The 19,778-nt window shown below is 44.0% G+C and overlaps 1 pseudogene; it reads right to left on the bottom strand.

Annotated features, from left to right (window-relative positions):
• Positions 1–378: 378 nt before the first annotated feature.
• LOC120030526 lies at positions 379–7,505 on the bottom strand (annotated as a pseudogene).
• Positions 7,506–19,778: the final 12,273 nt, after the last annotated feature.

The following is a 19,778-nucleotide window of genomic DNA, read 5'->3' as shown; positions in this document are numbered from 1 at the left end:
CAGGTCAGGTCAGTAGTCTTCTAAAGCAGGTCAGGTCAGTAGTTTACTAAAGCAGGTCAGGTCAGTAGTCTACTGTGCTAATAGTTCAGAAAGTATTGTCATTAATAGTGAATGTTGATCACAGCGTGAAACTCAGGTCAGACTAAACCAGGTCCATTATTACCTGCTTGACCTGATGATGTCACAGGTTCCTGGTGGTTATGTCACTACATCATCATCACCAGCACAGAAACAAATACAACAGGTAGGTAATAACCTTTGACCCCAACAGAGACACAGTCATCATCATAGACACAATGATCACGTACATCCCGATCCTTTACGAGAAGCGCTCTCGGAATATCACCTTTTGGACACTGATCTGGAAACAGCTGGACATCAACTGAATAGTTCCAACATGTCATACAGCCCTGATTGGGGGTTCAATACTTGTTTGTTCAGTTCCTCTCGGTTCCTCCTCCAGTGTGCTTCAGCCATCCACTATTTCTTCTCACTGTTGTAACAGCAGAAGGCTGTCCACAGGAGATACGGGATGTTCACTCTGTTGATCAGTGTGTTGCTCTTACTGGGCACTGCTCCAGTCACCACATAGGCTTCTGTCTTGTTGTTGTTATTATTACAGTGCTTTTATCTGGTCGTTAGCATCCTTACAGTGCTTTCATCTGGTCGTTAGCATCCTTACAGTGCTTTCATCTGGTCGTTAGCATCCTTACAGTGCTTTTATCTGGTCGTTAGCATCCTTACAGTGCTTTCATCTGGTCGTTAGCATCCTTACAGTGCTTTTATCTGGTCGTTAGCATCCTTACAGTGCTTTTATCTGGTCGTTAGCATCCTTACAGTTCTTTTATCTGGTCGTTAGCATCCTTACAGTGCTTTTATCTGGTTGTTAGCATCCTTACAGTGCTTTTATCTGGTCGTTAGCATCCTTACAGTGCTTTTATCTGGTCGTTAGCATCCTTACAGTGCTTTTATCTGGTCGTTAGCATCCTTACAGTGCTTTTATCTGGTCGTTAGCATCCTTACAGTGCTTTTATCTGGTCGTTAGCATCCTTACAGTGCTTTTATCTGGTCGTTAGCATCCTTACAGTGCTTTTATCTGGTCGTTAGCATCCTTACAGTTAAGCTTCAGAGAGATTCAGAGTCGTTTTGACTTTGCACTCCATTTCATTCCAGCTGCCCCCGTTGAAGGACACCACCTGGGGAACGATGTTGGTCAGGGTAAAGGTGGACTTCTGAGTATCAAGGTCATGAGCATGTGAATTTGGGAAGAGGTGACCTCTGTTCACCCCTTTACTTGGTATTGAGTTATTATAGTCGTTGTCTCCAGCCTGGTGTTGGTATTCAATCTCTTTACTGTCATTCACCATTTCAGGGCTGTTTTCCCTGGTGTTGGTATTCAATCTCTTTACTGTCATTCACCATTTCAGGGCTGTTTTCCCTGGTGTTGGTATTCAATCTCTTTACTGTCATTCTCCATTTCAGGGCTGTTTTCCCTGGTGTTGGTATTCAATCTCTTTACTGTCATTCTCCATTTCAGGGCTGTTTTCCCTGGTGTTGGTATTCAATCTCTTTACTGTCATTCTCCATTTCAGGGCTGTTTTCCCTGGTGTTGGTATTCAATCTCTTTACTGTCATTCTCCATTTCAGGGCTGTTGTTTTCCCTGGTGTTGGTATTCAATCTCTTTACTGTCATTCTCCATTTCAGGGCTGTTTTCCCTGGTGTTGGTATTCAATCTCTTTACTGTCATTCTCCATTTCAGGGCTGTTGTTTTCCCTGGTGTTGGTATTCAATCTCTTTACTGTCATTCTCCATTTCAGGGCTGTTTTCCCTGGTGTTGGTATTCAATCTCTTTACTGTCATTCTCCATTTCAGGGCTGTTTTCCCTGGTGTTGGTATTCAATCTCTTTACTGTCATTCACCATTTCAGGGCTGCTGTTTTCCCTGGTGTTGGTATTCAATCTCTTTACTGTCATTCTCCATTTCAGGGCTGTTTTCCCTGGTGTTGGTATTCAATCTCTTTACTGTCATTCTCCATTTCAGGGCTGTTTTCCCTGTTGAGCTGCAGGAAACAACAGTCATACATTCATTTAAAAAAATTCTGTACTATACCTCTATTTCCTGTTGTAACGTCCTGACCAGAGTTCGTATGTGTTTTGCTTGTTTAGTGTTGGTCAGGACGTGAGCTGGGTGGGAATTCTATGTTGTGTGTCTAGTTTGTCTGTTTCTATGTTGGGTTAAATGTGTTGCCTGATATGGTTCTCAATTAGAGGCAGGTGTTTGACGTTTCCTCTGATTGAGAACCATATTAAGGTAGGCTGTTCTCACTGTTTGTTTGTGGGTGATTGTTCCTGTGTCAGTGTTGGTGCTACACGGGACTGTGACGGTTAGTGTGTTTTGTCAGTTTGTATAGTGTCTTGTTTTGTTTGATTAAATTCATTATGTCTAATTACCACGCTGCACATTGGTCCTCTGATCCTTCTCGCCTCTCCTCGTCTGAGGAGGAGGACGACGTAGACTGCCGTTACACCTGTCAAATAAACCCTGTTTTCTAGGGGGGTCACAATCCACAATCAAGACAATCAAGTCTCTATATCCTCCATAATGGTAGTTCTATATTCTGTTAACATTTATTTAACCCTTTATTTAACCAGGCAAGTCAGTTTGAGAACGAATTCTTATTTTCAATGAGGGCCGGGGAACAGTGGGTTAACTGCCTTGTTCAGGGGAACAGTGGGTTAACTGCCTTGTTCAGGGGAACAGTGGGTTAACTGCCTTGTTCAGGGGAACAGTGGGTTAACTGCCTTGTTCAGGGGAACAGTGGGTTAACTGCCTTGTTCAGGGGAACAGTGGGTTAACTGCCTTGTTCAGGGGAACAGTGGGTTAACTGCCTTGTTCAGGGGAACAGTGGGTTAACTGCCTTGTTCAGGGGAACAGTGGGTTAACTGCCTTGTTCAGGGGAACAGTGGGTTAACTGCCTTGTTCAGGGGAACAGTGGGTTAACTGCCTTGTTCAGGGGAACAGTGGGTTAACTGCCTTGTTCAGGGGAACAGTGGGTTAACTGCCTTGTTCAGGGGAACAGTGGGTTAACTGCCTCGTTCAGGGGAACAGTGGGTTAACTGCCTCGTTCAGGGGAACAGTGGGTTAACTGCCTCGTTCAGGGGAACAGTGGGTTAACTGCCTCGTTCAGGGGAACAGTGGGTTAACTGCCTCGTTCAGGGGAACAGTGGGTTAACTGCCTCGTTCAGGGGAACAGTGGGTTAACTGCCTCGTTCAGGGGAACAGTGGGTTAACTGCCTCGTTCAGGGGAACAGTGGGTTAACTGCCTCGTTCAGGGGAACAGTGGGTTAACTGCCTCGTTCAGGGGAACAGTGGGTTAACTGCCTCGTTCAGGGGAACAGTGGGTTAACTGCCTCGTTCAGGGGAACAGTGGGTTAACTGCCTTGTTCAGGGGAACAGTGGGTTAACTGCCTTGTTCAGGGGCAGAACGACAGAGTTGTACCTTGTCAGCTCATAACTGTCTGTGATATACAGCAGTAAACAAATCATGTTATGTTATATGACAAAACATTAGTCCTACCTGGGGCTCGATCATCCAGGGTTGATTTGGTCTGGGGCCCGTAGGAGGACCAGTGAAGGTGTAGGCTGAGAACACAGGGATCCTGTTGGTCGTGTCGTACAGAGTTGCAAACCTGTAGGTGTTGTTGAACTTCTGGCAGATCAGCTTGTAGCGGTTCTGGTCCTGGACTGTCCCACCAACCAAAATACCTGGGAGATTAGGAGTTGTCCCCTTCAGGAAGAACTTATCATAGTCTATAACATAACTGAACTTCTCCACTACACGAGAGAGAGCAGGAGGAAGGAGAGAGAGAAGGAGGAGAGTAGAGAGATGATTCAATACCCCCATCATCACCTGAAGACTGTACACCACAGAGACAAAGATGAAGCTACAGAGACCAGTTGGTAGACTGTAGACTGCTGAGCTGAGTCAGGACAGACTGCTTTAAATAGTTATTACAGAGACCAGTTGGTAGACTGGAGAGACTGTTGATCTGAGTCAGGACAGACTGCTTTAAATAGTTATTACAGAGACCAGTTGGTAGACTGCAGACTGTTGAGCTGCGTCAGGACAGACTTATTTAAATAGTTATTTCAGAGATCAGTTGGTAGACTGGAGAGACTGCTGATCCGAGGCAGGATTTTTAGCACGTATTTTTCTTAAAAATCAATTGTTGGTTCAGGTCTTGTAAGTCAGTATTTCACTGTAAGGTCTACTAGACCTGTAGTATTCAGCATTTCAGTGTAAGGTCTACTAAACCTGTAGTATTCAGCATTTCACTGTAAGGTCTACTAGACGTGTAGTATTCAGCATTTCACTGTAAGGTCTACTAGACCTGTAGTATTCAGCATTTCACTGTAAGGTCTACTAGACCTGTAGTATTCAGCATTTCACTGTAAGGTCTACTAAACCTGTAGTATTCAGCATTTCACTGTAAGGTCTACTAGACGTGTAGTATTCAGCATTTCACTGTAAGGTCTACACATGTAGTATTCAGCATTTCACTGTAAGGTCTACATATGTAGTATTCAGCATTTCACTGTAAGGTCTACACATGTAGTATTCAGCATTTCACTGTAAGGTCTACACATGTAGTATTCAGCATTTCACTGTAAGGTCTACACATGTAGTATTCGGCGCATCTGACAAATACAATTTGATTTGTTACACATGAAAACATGTTGTGAACCTGGTGTGACATTATTGAAACTGTGCTGACACCTAGTGGACATGAAGAAGAACTACCACTCAACTATAACCTTAAAACAGATGGGATGCTTTACATACGTTTCTCTTTTTTATTAGACACTAATATATATGTCCAATAAACAGACATTCAAAGTCGGAATGTAAAGTCGGAATGTAAAGTCAGAATGTAAAGTCGGAATGTAAAGTCGGAATTTAAAGCACAAACGACTGGAAAATTCTTCAAAATCAGCTGTAGTGAGTCGAGCATCTTGAGGTTACCTGAAATAGGCCAAAACATATATTTTAACATTTCTCATTTATTTAATATTTATTTAACTAGGCAAAATAAACTCAACAACATCGACACAAGTTACCTGCTATATTTGGGAAATAATTCACAAAGAGAGAACTTGGCTAAATACAATGTATGTTTCTGTAGTACGAGTAGGCTGATATATACCGTGTCATCGGTAACAATTGTGTACAAGTCACCGAGCAAATAAAATATTGGAGCTAGTAGTCATTAGTTAAGTTACATGTTAACCATAGAGATAGCCTAATAGAGGCGCAGTAGAGTTCACCTGCCGAATGCCGACACACCGGAAATAATAACTAAAACAACGAACGAGAGACGGTGGAGGCTACCAGAATGAAGACAGACAGGTTTCGGAATAAACGTGGTGAGTAAAAAAACGGAATTACATAAGCCACTTCCTGCCCGGTATCTTATTGCGCCGCTATACAACCTTGTTATTTACAGCGCTTTTGGAACAGATTCCTATAGGAACGTTCCACCAATTATACCCACCTTGACAGGCTAACCATGTGTATGTGACCAATACAAGGTTATTTGACAGGCTGGTGGTGTGTGTGTTGAGAGAGCAGTACAGTTATTGGCTCCCTTCGTGAACACTACTAACACGCAGTGAAACACCGCTTCCCAGTCAGTACTGACCGCTGGGCGGTGATCAAACACATCGAGTGGTTCCGGTGGCGAGTTTGACGCAATTTCTTCAGCAAAGAGGGGGATACTTGGAGGGTGTGTTTGCAGCAGACAGATCAGCGGTTTCAGGTCACTGTATCCTGTCGTGCAGATTGATTGACATGACTTCTGTCTTTAACGGGACAATATGGAGACTTATTCGGCCTGCGGGTTGTGGACACTTTTAATGTACATCATTAGTATATCATCAACATCAAGAGACACAGGCGGTAAGTACGTTTCCTAGCTAGTGATAATGTGGGTTTTGCAGTTGTAACGTTACTATCTTATTCCGGATCATTTGTCTCCGTTCACCTAAAAGAGACGTTCATTCGTCTCCCAAACAGTGAAGTGATCCAGGGGACTTTAATGAGGACCAGCCAACCTTTAGATACAGGATGCAGTGATGAGTATTAAACTGCCACCTGTGATAAAGCGAAGGGTGTTATGGTAAACTGCAAATGGCATACATCAAGCTCTGATGAACTGTCTGGAAAAACATGAACTGGATATTAGACAGCAGATAATGTCAACTTTGGAAAACACCTCTCCGTTTACCAGTTATTGAGCAGTGACAACAATCTCATTCTGAAAGCTAATTACCCAGCTCACATAGCTCATAATGCCTGCAAACACGCCTGCGATCAGCTGTCAGTGGATATGGAGACAATTGTTTTACAGATCTACAGGCACTTATCAGTATCTGCTTCCTGAAGAGAGGAACTGCGTGCATTGTATTGTCTTTGTTGACATTGAGTGGCGTGAAATTCTGCGACATGTTTGCACACTATTGGCTCTGTTCATCCAGCTGGCGATCGTCTCCTGCAAAGCTGGCCAGCTCTTACATCATACTTCAGGTCGATTGGGGAGACCTGTCCTGTGGCACTGAAGAGTATTTTTGAGTATGAAGAAAAAACGGAAGCTGCTGAGATTTATCTGTGATTTTTCCACAACGTACGGTGTGTTTTTGACCAACTCATAAAAAAAGCCAGTGAGAAGTGGAGCAGTTTTCCAAAACCTAGGGAAAGACAAGGTTTTTTTTCTTCTGTTTTTTTTGTAGAGGATTTTCTCTCTGATGACCATTAAATGGTCAGACTCAAGAAACAGATGCAGCACAGAGATAATCAAAAATGAACCTCAAATATCTGTAAACTGTGACTTGTCATGTAAGGACTTCTCTCTGGCTGCAAAAGGACAAAGGACTGCTTGATTCAGTCAAGAGCAGCACAAAATATCCATGGAAACAGTAGACTTGGTGAGTGACTCTTTTCCTCTTTTGCATTTGAAATGTTTGTTTATTTTTTTGCTGTAAAGGATCCAAATTGTGATTTCTTTGATCATTTATTTGGAGGTTTATTCACATAAGTTTACATAATGATAGAGTTTTTAGTAAAGCTATAGACTAAATGGAATATAAAACTGTTTGCCTTTCCAATTGAATCTGAATATACAGAGTATATTAATTCACACAACACCATACCCACACCGCCGTGGCACCGTGCACTGGCACGCCACCTTTTGGCCCGTATTTGGTAGTGAGAAAGTTGGCAACCCTACTTGCACAGGAAAATGTGTGACGTGTTCCTTATTTTGCCCCTCTGTGGTTAGCCCCCACCCAGGGGGTAGATTTGGCTTTTTTGTGTGGTGGAAAATGCAGACACTTCTTTGGATGTTTGCTACTCTCTAGTGGTCATCTTGGGTAAGTGCACCTCCAGTGGTCATCTTGGGTAAGTGCACCTCCAGTGGTCATCTTGGGTAAGTGTACCTCCAGTGGTCATCTTGGGTAAGTGCACCTCCAGTGGTCATCTTGGGTAAGTGCACCTCCAGTGGTCATCTTGGGTAAGTGCACCTCCAGTGGTCATCTTGGGTAAGTGCACCTCCAGTGGTCATCTTGGGTAAGTGCACCTCCAGTGGTCATCTTGGGTAAGTGCACCTCCAGTGGTCATCTTGGGTAAGTGCACCTCCAGTGGTCATCTTGGGTAAGTGCACCTCCAGTGGTCATCTTGGGTAAGTGCACCTCCAGTGGTCATCTTGGGTAAGTGCACCTCCAGTGGTCATCTTGGGTAAGTGCACCTCCAGTGGTCATCTTGGGTAAGTGCAACAGGACGCCTGAACTAAACCTAAATCAAGTCATACAGTTGGATGCTGCGTCTCAATCCCGAGGAAATTTAAAGTGCTGCCTTCTAAAGTGCCTTTATTTGGTTGATTTTGAAGGCCACGTCGATGTATCCGTTGCCGGGGAGGCTATCCCATAATGCACTGGAAGGTAGTTCATTAGGGTCCTTTAGGAGGGGAGCTGTTCTGAGATCATACTGCTGGTGTCCTTTACAAAGGAGGGGAGCTGTTCTGAGACCTTACTGCTGGTGTCCTTTACAAAGGAGGGGAGCTGTTCTGAGTCCATACTGCTGGTGTCCTATAGGAGGGGAGCTGTTCTGAGACCATACTGCTGGTGTCCTTTAGGAGGGGAGCTGTTCTGAGACCATACTGCTGGTGTCCTTTAGGAGGGGAGCTGTTCTGAGACCATACTGCTGGTGTCCTTTAGGAGGGGAGCTGTTCTGAGACCATACTGCTTGTGTCCTTTACAAAGGAGGGGAGCTGTTCTGAGACCATACTGCTGGTGTCCTTTAGGAGGGGAGCTGTTCTGAGACCATACTGCTGGTGTCCTTTAGGAGGGGAGCTGTTCTGAGATCATACTGCTGGTGTCCTTTACAAAGGAGGGGAGCTGTTCTGAGACCTTACTGCTGGTGTCCTTTAGGAGGGGCGCTGTTCTGAGATCATACTGCTGGTGTCCTTTACAAAGGAGGGGAGCTGTTCTGAGACCTTACTGCTGGTGTCCTTTACAAAGGAGGGGAGCTGTTCTGAGACCATACTGCTGGTGTCCTTTACAAAGGAGGGGAGCTGTTCTGAGATCATACTGCTGGTGTCCTTTACAAAGGAGGGGAGCTGTTCTGAGACCATACTGCTGGTGTCCTTTAGGAGGGGAGCTGTTCTGAGACCATACTGCTGGTGTCCTTTAGGAGGGGAGCTGTTCTGAGATCATACTGCTGGTGTCCTTTAGGAGGGGAGCTGTTCTGAGACCATACTGCTGGTGTCCTTTAGGAGGGGAGCTGTTCTGAGACCATACTGCTGGTGTCCTTTACAAAGGAGGGGAGCTGTTCTGAGTCCATACTGCTGGTGTCCTTTACAAAGGAGGGGAGCTGTTCTGAGTCCATACTGCTGGTGTCCTTTACAAAGGAGGAGAGCTGTTCTGAGACCATACTGCTGGTGTCCTTTAGGAGGGGAGCTGTTCTGAGACCATACTGCTGGTGTCCTTTAGGAGGGGAGCTGTTCTGAGATCATACTGCTGGTGTCCTTTAGGAGGGGAGCTGTTCTGAGACCATACTGCTGGTGTACTTTACAAAGGAGGGGAGCTGTTCTGAGACCATACTGCTGGTGTCCTTTACAAAGGAGGGGAGCTGTTCTGAGTCCATACTGCTAGTGTCCTTTACAAAGGAGGGGAGCTGTTCTGAGATCATACTGCTGGTGTCCTTTACAAAGGAGAGGAGCTGTTCTGAGACCATACTGCTGGTGTCCTTTAGGAGGGGAGCTGTTCTGAGACCATACTGCTGGTGTACTTTACAAAGGAGGGGAGCTGTTCTGAGACCATACTGCTGGTGTCCTTTACAAAGGAGGGGAGCTGTTCTGAGACCTTACTGCTGGTGTCCTTTACAAAGGAGGGGAGCTGTTCTGAGACCTTACTGCTGGTGTCCTTTACAATGGAGGGGAGCTGTTCTGAGACCATACTGCTGGTGTCCTTTAGGAGGGGAGCTGTTCTGAGACCATACTGCTGGTGTCCTTTACAAAGGAGGGGAGCTGTTCTGAGACCATACTGCTGGTGTCCTTTACAAAGGAGGGGAGCTGTTCTGAGACCATACTGCTGGTGTCCTTTACAAAGGAGGGGAGCTGTTCTGAGACCATACTGCTGGTGTCCTTTAGGAGGGGAGCTGTTCTGAGACCATACTGCTGGTGTCCTTTACAAAGGAGGGGAGCTGTTCTGAGACCATACTGCTGGTGTCCTTTACAAAGGAGGGGAGCTGTTCTGAGACCATACTGCTGGTGTCCTTTACAAAGGAGGGGAGCTGTTCTGAGACCATACTGCTGGTGTCCTTTAGGAGGGGAGCTGTTCTGAGACCATACTGCTGGTGTCCTTTACAAAGGAGGGGAGCTGTTCTGAGACCATACTGCTGGTGTCCTTTACAAAGGAGGGGAGCTGTTCTGTGAGTGGTCTAATAAAAAAGTCAACAAAAGTAGATAGAGGGGCCGTTACTGCATCAATCCCCGTTACAATATGGCGCCCTGGAGGTTTTGTAACATTCTTGTGTAATTTCGGCAAAGTATAGAGAGTGGCAATTTTAGGGTGTTGAATTTTAGGGTGTTGAATTTTAGGGTGTTGAATTTTAGGGTGTTGAAAAGCCCAAAAGTCGTGTTATTTTTTGGGGATTTGACCAGAACTTAAATACCCATCTAGGACAGTAAAGATAGTATTCTGAGATTGGGCAGTGGGGTCACTTCTGAGTTTCTTGTAAAAAGTGTTGTCAAGTAGTTGTCTATGACAGACACTTACATAAACAGTCCTATCCATGAGTACAACCGACCCACCCTTATCAGCAGGGAGGGTAAATACTGACTATCGGATTGTAACTCAAGCAAAGCTTGTTTTTCATCCTGTTTGTTCTTAAGGAGATTAACACCACATTTTTCAACGAGTCTGCAATATGTCTCAATAGAGAGATTGTGATTGGCTGGAGGTACAACCAACATGTTCAGTTGAAATATCACGATTTGAGGATCTTAAGTATTCCCTTAAACGGATGTTTCTAAAAAATAAATAAAAATACGTGACTTAAACATGTCTATCTTCACATCGAAATCGTTGCACTGAGTTGTAGACACAAAATATAAGCCATTACAGGCTGTTGCTGAGTGGTGGTGTGTGTGTTGAGAGAGCACTACAGTTATTGTCTCCCTTCGTGTACACTATTAGCACGTGGGGAAACACCGCTTACCAGTAACGACCGACCGCTGGGCGGTGATCGGTCACATCGGGTGGTTCGCGTAGCGAGTTTGGGCAAAAGGGGGCGGTTACCGCAGGTTGAGGGCACAGTGTGTTTGTAGCAGCGAGAAACAAGGAGCTCAGCGGTTTAACTCTCGTGATGTGGTTTGTGTTTGTAGCAGGAGGTGCCGCTTGGGCGTAGGTGACTTTCTTTAGTGGACAATACATGCTTGCTATAGAGAGTGTAAAGAGGAGGATACTTGGGAGGCTGCTATTAGACAGTGTATTTGCAGCAGCTCAGCGGTTTGACGTCACTGTATCGTGTCGCAGATAGATTGACATGATCCTGTAGTTCTACATGACTTCTGTCTTTAACGGGACAATATGGAGACTTATTCGGTCTGCGGGTTGTGGACACTTTTAATGAACATCATTAGTATATCATCAACATCAAGAGACACAGGCGGTAAGTACGTTTACTAGCTAGTGATAATGTGGGTTTTGCAGTTGTAACGTTACTTTCTAATACACAGGATCTGTAGAATGGAACAGGGTTGGGTCCCGGTTTCCCAAAACCATCAGATAGGATCCTATGATTCTAACGATACACTGAGCCTTACGATGCTTCTTGTCGTGTACACAATCTGGGTGGGTATAATTTATAATGTAATGAAACAGCAGGGAGCAGGTCTCGAACCCTCGACCCCCTAGCCCGAGGTCCGGCGCGATAGCGATTGTGCCACAAAAGCGTGCTCGTGCGGCAGCGTCGATTCCCGCGCTTATAAACCCAGGGTCGTTACAATAATTTAAAAGAGAGAAAGAAAAAAAGAGGAGCCTTTGTTATTGTTTAACAGCTGATTGCCGCTTTAAAGAAATGTCTGCAGGTAACTGTTCAGGAGAACTATTAAAGGCCCAGTGCAGTCAAAAATGTGTTTTCCCCCTGTGTTTTATATTTTCACACTGAGGTTGGAATAATGCTGTGAAATTGTGATAATGATGATTATGCCATTTTAGTGTTGGAGCTGTTTGAAAAGACCACATGAAATTTCAGCCTGTTTTGGTGGGATGGAGTTTTGTCTTTCCATGGTGACATCACCATGAGGTAAATTAGTTAATAGACCAATAAGAAAGAGTTCCAAACCTCTCTGCCAATAACAGCTCGTTTTCAGTTTCCCCTCCCCACTCAGACCACTCCCAGACAGTCCAAGATAAATTATTGCTTGAGAAAAGTCTCTTTGCTAAGATTCTATTTGTGTTTCTTTTGGACCATTTTAAGTGAAAACAATCACAATAACGTCCTTAATAGTTACCCAGAATTTTTTTGATATTGAGATAAAAACGGACTTATTGGACCTTTTAAAAGTGTCTCCTGAGGTAGCCTAGCATCATGGGAAAGCTCTCACTAAAGCAGTCCTTCTCAAATAGTGGGGCGTGCCCCCCCAGAGCGATGCCAGCGCGTGTGACCCCGGGGAACATGCTTTTTTTTTTTGCCTCAGGGAGTAGTTTTTTTTTGCACCGAACAAGAGCACCGAACAAGAGCACACAGCACAGAGCAGGAGATATGAAGTGCAGATAACAAACCCTTAAAAGAGACACCATGGAAAAATATTTAACAGGGATGAAAAGAAAGGCGGAGAGACGGAGAATATGAGACAAACGTAAGTCTCCCGAAAGCTAAGACGAGGAAATATGACGACGCGTATGTAGCGCTTGGCTTCACTGTGACTACGGTGGGAGACGAGGAAAGACCGGTATGTTTACTGTGTCTAAAAATGTTGGCAGCGGACAGCATGAAGCCAAATAAATTAAGGCGTCACTTAAAGACATTACACCCCAATCACGCTGATAAGCCGCTTGAGTTTTTTTCTGCGAAAACGTGCCGAATATTGCCAACAATCGTCCCGCTTTGTGAATGCTTCTTCAGTAAACCAGCGAGCACTGCTGGCATCATATAAGGTGGCGTACCAAATTGCTCAGTGCAAAAAACCCCACTCCATAGCAGAGGAGCTGATAATGCCTGCAGCATTAGACATGGTCCCACTCCATAGCAGAGGAGCTGATACTGCCTGCAGCATTAGACATGGTCCCACTCCATAGCAGAGGAGCTGATAATGCCTGCAGCATTAGACATGGTCCCACTCCATAGCAGAGGAGCTGATACTGCCTGCAGCATTAGACATGGTCCCACTCCATAGCAGAGGAGCTGATACTGCCTGCAGCATTAGACATGGTCCCACTCCATAGCAGAGGAGCTGATACTGCCTGCAGCATTAGACATGACCCCACTACATAACAGAGGAGCTGATACTGCCTGCAGCATTAGACATGGTCCCACTCCATAGCAGAGGAGCTGATACTGCCTGCAGCATTAGACATGGTCCCACTCCATAGCAGAGGAGCTGATACTGCCTGCAGCATTAGACATGGTCCCACTCCATAGCAGAGGAGCTGATACTGCCTGCAGCATTAGACATGGTCCCATTCCATAGCAGAGGAGCTGATACTGCCTGCAGCATTAGACATGGTCCCACTCCATAGCAGAGGAGCTGATACTGCCTGCAGCATTAGACATGACCCCACTACATAACAGAGGAGATGATACTGCCTGCAGCATTAGACATGGTCCCACTCCATAACAGAGGAGCTGATACTGCCTGCAGCATTAGACATGACCCCACTCCATAGCAGAGGAGCTGATACTGCCTGCAGCATTAGACATGGTCCCACTCCATAGCAGAGGAGCTGATACTGCCTGCAGCATTAGACATGGTCCCACTCCATAGCAGAGGAGCTGATACTGCCTGCAGCATTAGACATGACCCCACTACATAACAGAGGAGATGATACTGCCTGCAGCATTAGACATGGTCCCACTCCATAGCAGAGGAGCTGATACTGCCTGCAGCATTAGACATGACCCCACTACATAACAGAGGAGCTGATACTGCCTGCAGCATTAGACATGACCCCACTACATAACAGAGGAGATGATACTACCTGCAGCATTAGACATGACCCCACTACATAACAGAGGAGCTGATACTGCCTGCAGCATTAGACATGACCCCACTACATAACAGAGGAGCTGATACTGCCTGCAGCATTAGACATGACCCCACTACATAACAGAGGAGATGATACTACCTGCAGCATTAGACATGACCCCACTACATAACAGAGGAGCTGATACTGCCTGCAGCATTAGACATCGTCTCTGTCATGCTGGATGACGCAAGTGCTGCAAAAATAAAAACTATGACTTCCTCATTTTGATTTTAAAAAAATCAGCACATTGTTTTATTCATTTTTGTTTTATAGGTCAAAGTGTTTCATATATTGTGCTCCTGAGTTAATGTTGCTGATCAATTTGAATGTATTATTATTTATTGATTATATTTAATTAAAATTTTCAGTATGAAATGGTCAAAAAATGTTTACAGTTTAAATAAGGCTTGAATTTTTTTTTAAATTTCAGGCAAATTGATGCACTTTAAGTCTTTTCTGTTACAGACTAAAAAACAATGTTAATAAAGTTATTCTTTGTTGTAAGTTGATCTATATTTCTTTCTTTTTTTGTTTTCTTTAATGTTAATAAGGATACAATGTTATGCAGAGGTGTACTTATAACAATTTTATAGACAAATGATACTATTTACAGTCGCGGCGGAGAGTTGGGGGGCGCGAAATGTTTACTTCTTCCTAGGGGGGAGCGTAACAGAAAATAATTGAGAAGCACTGCTGTAGCGTAACACCCTGTATATAGCCTATCTATGGTGTAACATAGTGGACCATATAGCCTATCTATAGTGTAACATAGTGGACCATATAGCCCATCTATGGTGTAACATAGTGGACCATATAGCCCATCTATGGTGTAACATAGTGGACCATATAGCCCTTCTATAGTGTAACATAGTGGACCATATAGCCCATCTATGGTGTAACATAGTGGACCATATAGCCCATCTATGGTGTAACATAGTGGACCATATAGCCCATCTATGGTGTAACATAGTGGACCATATAGCCCATCTATGGTGTAACATAGTGGACCATATAGCCCATCTATTATTGTAACATAGTGGACCATATAGCCCATCTATTATTGTAACATAGTGGACCATATAGCCCATCTATGGTGTATTATTGTAACATAGTGGAGCATATAGCCCATCTATAGTGTATTATTGTAACATAGTGGAGCATATAGCCCATCTATAGTGTATTATTGTAACATAGTGGAGCATATAGCCCATCTATAGTGTATTATTGTAACATAGTGGAGCATATAGCCCATCTATAGTGTATTATTGTAACATAGTGGAGCATATAGCCCATCTATAGTGTATTATTGTAACATAGTGGAGCATATAGCCCATCTATAGTGTATTATTGTAACATAGTGGAGCATATAGCCCATCTATAGTGTATTATTGTAACATAGTGGAGCATATAGCCCATCTATAGTGTATTATTGTAACACAGTGGACCATATAACCCATCTATAGTTATTGTTAAAAGAACCTCTGATAGTGAATCATAAAGCCCATCTATAGTCTATCAGATGTTCTATGAACAATAACCATTATAATCTGTAACCGATGCAGCATAGAGGCTAGAAAAAGTCCAGAAGTCTGGGGTTGGTCCATCTGCATTTATCCCATTGGACACTTCCTGATTGGTATTATTAATACATTATAAATAATGACTACATCCTGCCGTGCTTGGGAGTCCCATAGGGCGGCGCACAATTGGCCCAGCGTCGTCCAGGTTTGGCCGGGGTAGGCCGTCATTGTAAATAAGAATTTGTTCTTAGCGGACTTGCCTCGTTAAATAAAGGTTAAAATTAAAAAAAAACTATCAAATGCCCTCGAGGCACCAATTCCTCAAATCTTAAAGTGCATTGTTGAACATTCCAAACGTAAATAAACCAAAGGCTGATTTACCTAAACCACTAGACCCCAAAGGAAATATATAAAACAGTGTCATACTTGAGTAAAAGTAAAGATACCGTCATAGAAAATTACTCAACTAAAAGCCACCCAGTAAAATACTACTTGAGTAAAAGTATTTGGTTTTAAATATACTTTTCAAGTATCAAAGGTAAAATTAAGAATGTAACGAATGTGACTTTTGGGTGTCAGGGAAAATGTATGGAGTAAAAAGTACATTATTTTCTTTAGGAATGTAGTGGAGTAAAAGTTGTCAAATATAAATAGTAATATAAACATAAATAGTACAGAAACCCCCCAAAAACGTACTACTGAATGCTAATACATCAGAATGTAGTGGAGTAAAAGTTGTCAAATATAAATAGTACAGAAACCCCAAAAAACTAGGCGCCCGTATGCTAATACATCCAGTGTTTATATGCCAGTAATTCATGTATGGGTACTATCCATACTGCATATCCTGTTTATCCCCTTGGCATAGTTCTGGGTACAGTATTCAGGCCTTCCATTGTTGGTTGTGTCTAAGATGGCTACCAGGTGATAATTCTTACACAACCAGTATGGCCGATCGGTGATGTCATTACACCCGGTCACTTCCTCATATACGAACCTCTACCAAGATGGCTGTCTGTTTACATATTAGCATTGCTAGCCACACAGCATGCTAACTCGCTACAACTAATGGTGCTGGTTTTATTATTGCTATATATTCAGCCTGCTAGCCTAGCGTGCTAAGCTATTACCTTTGCTAGCTGTATATATTGTGTGCTATGTTTATCATATAAGCCCATTGCGAACACCTTACTACATAGAGCCATGATTACATGGACCTCTATTCCATATCAGGTAACTCACGCAAGCAGTGAAATGTGATTGAAAAAACGGATAAAAATACACCTTATGGAACAGCGGGCCATGTGAAGAGAGACATACACACACACGCTAGCACTCTACACACACGTACATTGTAATATTTTGTATGGTGGTATTGTACAGTGCATTCTTTGGTACCCTTTACCTGGCTCTGTAAATAAGTTATTTCAGGTTTTATTTTTAATCAATTTGCTAAAGATTCTAAAAACCTGTTTTCGCTTTGTTATCATGGGGTATTGTGATGTCATTATGGGGTATTGTGGTATCATTATGGGGTATTGTGATGTCATTATGGGGTATTGTGATGTCATTATGGGGTATTGTGTCTAGATTGATGAGGATTTTATTTAATCCATTTTAGAATACGTCTGTAAAGTAACAAAATGTGGACAAAGGGAAGGGGTGTGAATACTTTCCAAAGGCACTGTATACCTAAACCAGCACCCCCACCAGTTGATTTTCACAACGACATCTCCGGAAATCCGTTGCAGTGACAAAGAAAACTCTAGGGAGTGATTTCACCATCTTTTCATGGGGACTCAAACGCTACAGACCCGCCGCCCTCACGTCTCCTGTGATGGTCCCCGCCGAGAGGTTAAAAATCATTACTCTCTAACCCAGTCAGTGGAGGCTGGTGGGAGGAGATATAGGAGGACAGGCTCATTGTAATGGCTAGAACGGAATCACTGGAACGGAGTGAAACGTGGTTTCCATATGGGTGATGTGTTTGATACCATTCCATTGTTTCCCAAAACAAAACGATGTACCCCTTTGGGTCCCCAGGACCAAGATTGAGAAACCCTGTAACCCTCACCAACTCAGCCTCCAGATTACTGGCCCAGTTAGAGGATAGAGCACCTATTTGGCACAGTGAGAGGTCATTATGACCACAGAAACAAATCTTAGTACCTGAGAAGAGCCTGATAAGAGTCCCTACAGCAACTCCCTACGCTGACCTGTGTCGCGACCCCGGCAACACAGAAGTCTCTCACCAACTCAGCCAGGCATTGATAGCTTCTGTATGCAATAGCTGGTCCTTTCACTATATGATGTGCATTTTGTCCCTGTCAAATAAATCAGCACAGACTACGTAAACTACACCAAAGATGTCTGATAGAAAAAACTAATGCTGATGACAGTGCTATATATGGAGCGGCAGGTAGACTAGTGGTTAGAGCGTTGGGCCAGTAACCAATGTCGCTTGTTCAAATCCCTGAACCAACAAGATGTAAAATCTGCCGATGTACCCTTGAGCAAAGCACTTAACCCTAATTGTTCCTCTAAGTTGCTCTGGATAAGAGCGTCTGCTAAATGACTCAAATGTAAATATAGCCATGCATATTCCTATATAGTCATAGTTAAGGTCCTTGTAACTCCAGGATAGTGGGTTTGATTCCTGGGACCATCCAAACATGTCTGTTAAATGGCACATAATACTATTATTATAGATCATTTCACATTTAAACCGATGACAGACCGGGTTCACTGGCCTCATCTTCCTCATCTCCTTGTTCTTCTTCATTACTGACGTCAACGCTTCCTGTTTAAACGGGATGAGAGACAGGATTAGAACAGAACTGTCTAATAGCACCTCACATGAACACAGTCAACTAAGAAATATTTAAAAAACTAAACACTAACTAGTTTCATCTAGGAGTATAATATGGTTGACATCACTGGACTGGTGGAAGCTACTATGTAGTCAAGTCCTCTGTGTCACCTATTGACCGTGTAGACCAGTGGTCCCCTATTGGCCTTGTAGACCAGTGGTCCCCTATTGACCGTGTAGACCAGTGGTCCCCTATTGACCGTGTAGACCAGTGGTCACCTATTGATCGTGTAGACCAGTGGTCCCCTATTGAACGTGTAGACCAGTGGTCCCCTATTGACCGTGTAGACCAGTGGTCCCCTATTGGCCGTGTAGACCAGTGGTCCCCTATTGATCGTGTAGACCAGTGGTCCCCTATTGATCGTGTAGACCAGTGGTCCCCTATTGACCGTGTAGACCAGTGGTCCCCTATTGACCGTGTAGACCAGTGGTCCCCTATTGACCGTGTAGACCAGTGGTCCCCTATTGACCGTGTAGACCAGTGGTCCCCTATTGACCGTGTAGACCAGTGGTCCCCTATTGACCGTGTAGACCAGTGGTCCCCTATTGACCGTGTAGACCAGTGGTCCCCTATTGACCGTGTAGACCAGTGGTCCCCTATTGACCGTGTAGACCAGTGGTCCCCTATTGACCGTGTAGACCAGTGGTCACCTATTGATCGTGTAGACCAGTGGTCACCTATTGATCGTGTAGACCAGTGGTCACCTATTGATCGTGTAGACCAGTGGTCACCTATTGACCGTGTAGACCAGTGGTCCCCTATTGACCGTGTAGACCAGTGGTCCCCTATTGACCGTGTAGACCAGTGGTCCCCTATTGATCGTGTAGACCAGTGGTCACCTATTGACCGTGTAGACCAGTGGTCACCTATTGACCGTGTAGACCAGTGGTCCCCTATTGACCGTGTAGACCAGTGGTCCCCTATTGACCGTCCTTCTCATCTCTGTAAAGATGGACCTCTTTTGGTTTTAGGTCCGGTCTCTGCCACTCTACTGTCTGATACACAGCACTGACAGTGCTTCTCAGGGTGCAAGGCAGGATGACGTCATCACCAACTAAGGCCACAATGTGCTGAACTGTACCTGAAAGAAACAGATTACAGATTCATATACTTTGAGACAAAACAAGATATATGCCTACTGTATGTTGAGCAGGTTGACAGTGACTCCCACAACAGCTAAGGTAATTTAAAACATGAAATGATCTATGAACATTGACTAACATCAGCAGTCCTACAAATGTGAACTTTACTCTCATACACAATTCAATAAAGCGTCTCACTAAATAGTAGTGATCAGTTAGAATAATCGGTTTATTGATTAGTTGATCGGAGGTGTTTGAATCAATCACAGATATGAAAAAGGCTGCATTTCCACAGACCGCTGATCTCTCTTTAGTGAGAGCTTTCCCATGATGCTAGGCTACCTCAGGAGACACTTTTAAAAGCATGTTCCCCGGGGGGGGGGGCGCCCCACTATTTGAGAAGGACTGCTTTAGTGAGAGCTTTCCCATGATGCTAGGCTACCTCAGGAGACACTTTTAAAAGGTCCAATGCAGCCGTTTTTATCTCAATATCAAATCATTT

The sequence above is a fragment of the Salvelinus namaycush genome, chromosome 36, assembly GCF_016432855.1.
Source record: "Salvelinus namaycush isolate Seneca chromosome 36, SaNama_1.0, whole genome shotgun sequence".
In the NCBI taxonomy this organism is placed as follows: domain Eukaryota; kingdom Metazoa; phylum Chordata; class Actinopteri; order Salmoniformes; family Salmonidae; genus Salvelinus; species Salvelinus namaycush.
Note: the sequence above shows the minus strand (reverse complement) of the source record. Positions and strands in the feature narration are given on the sequence as shown.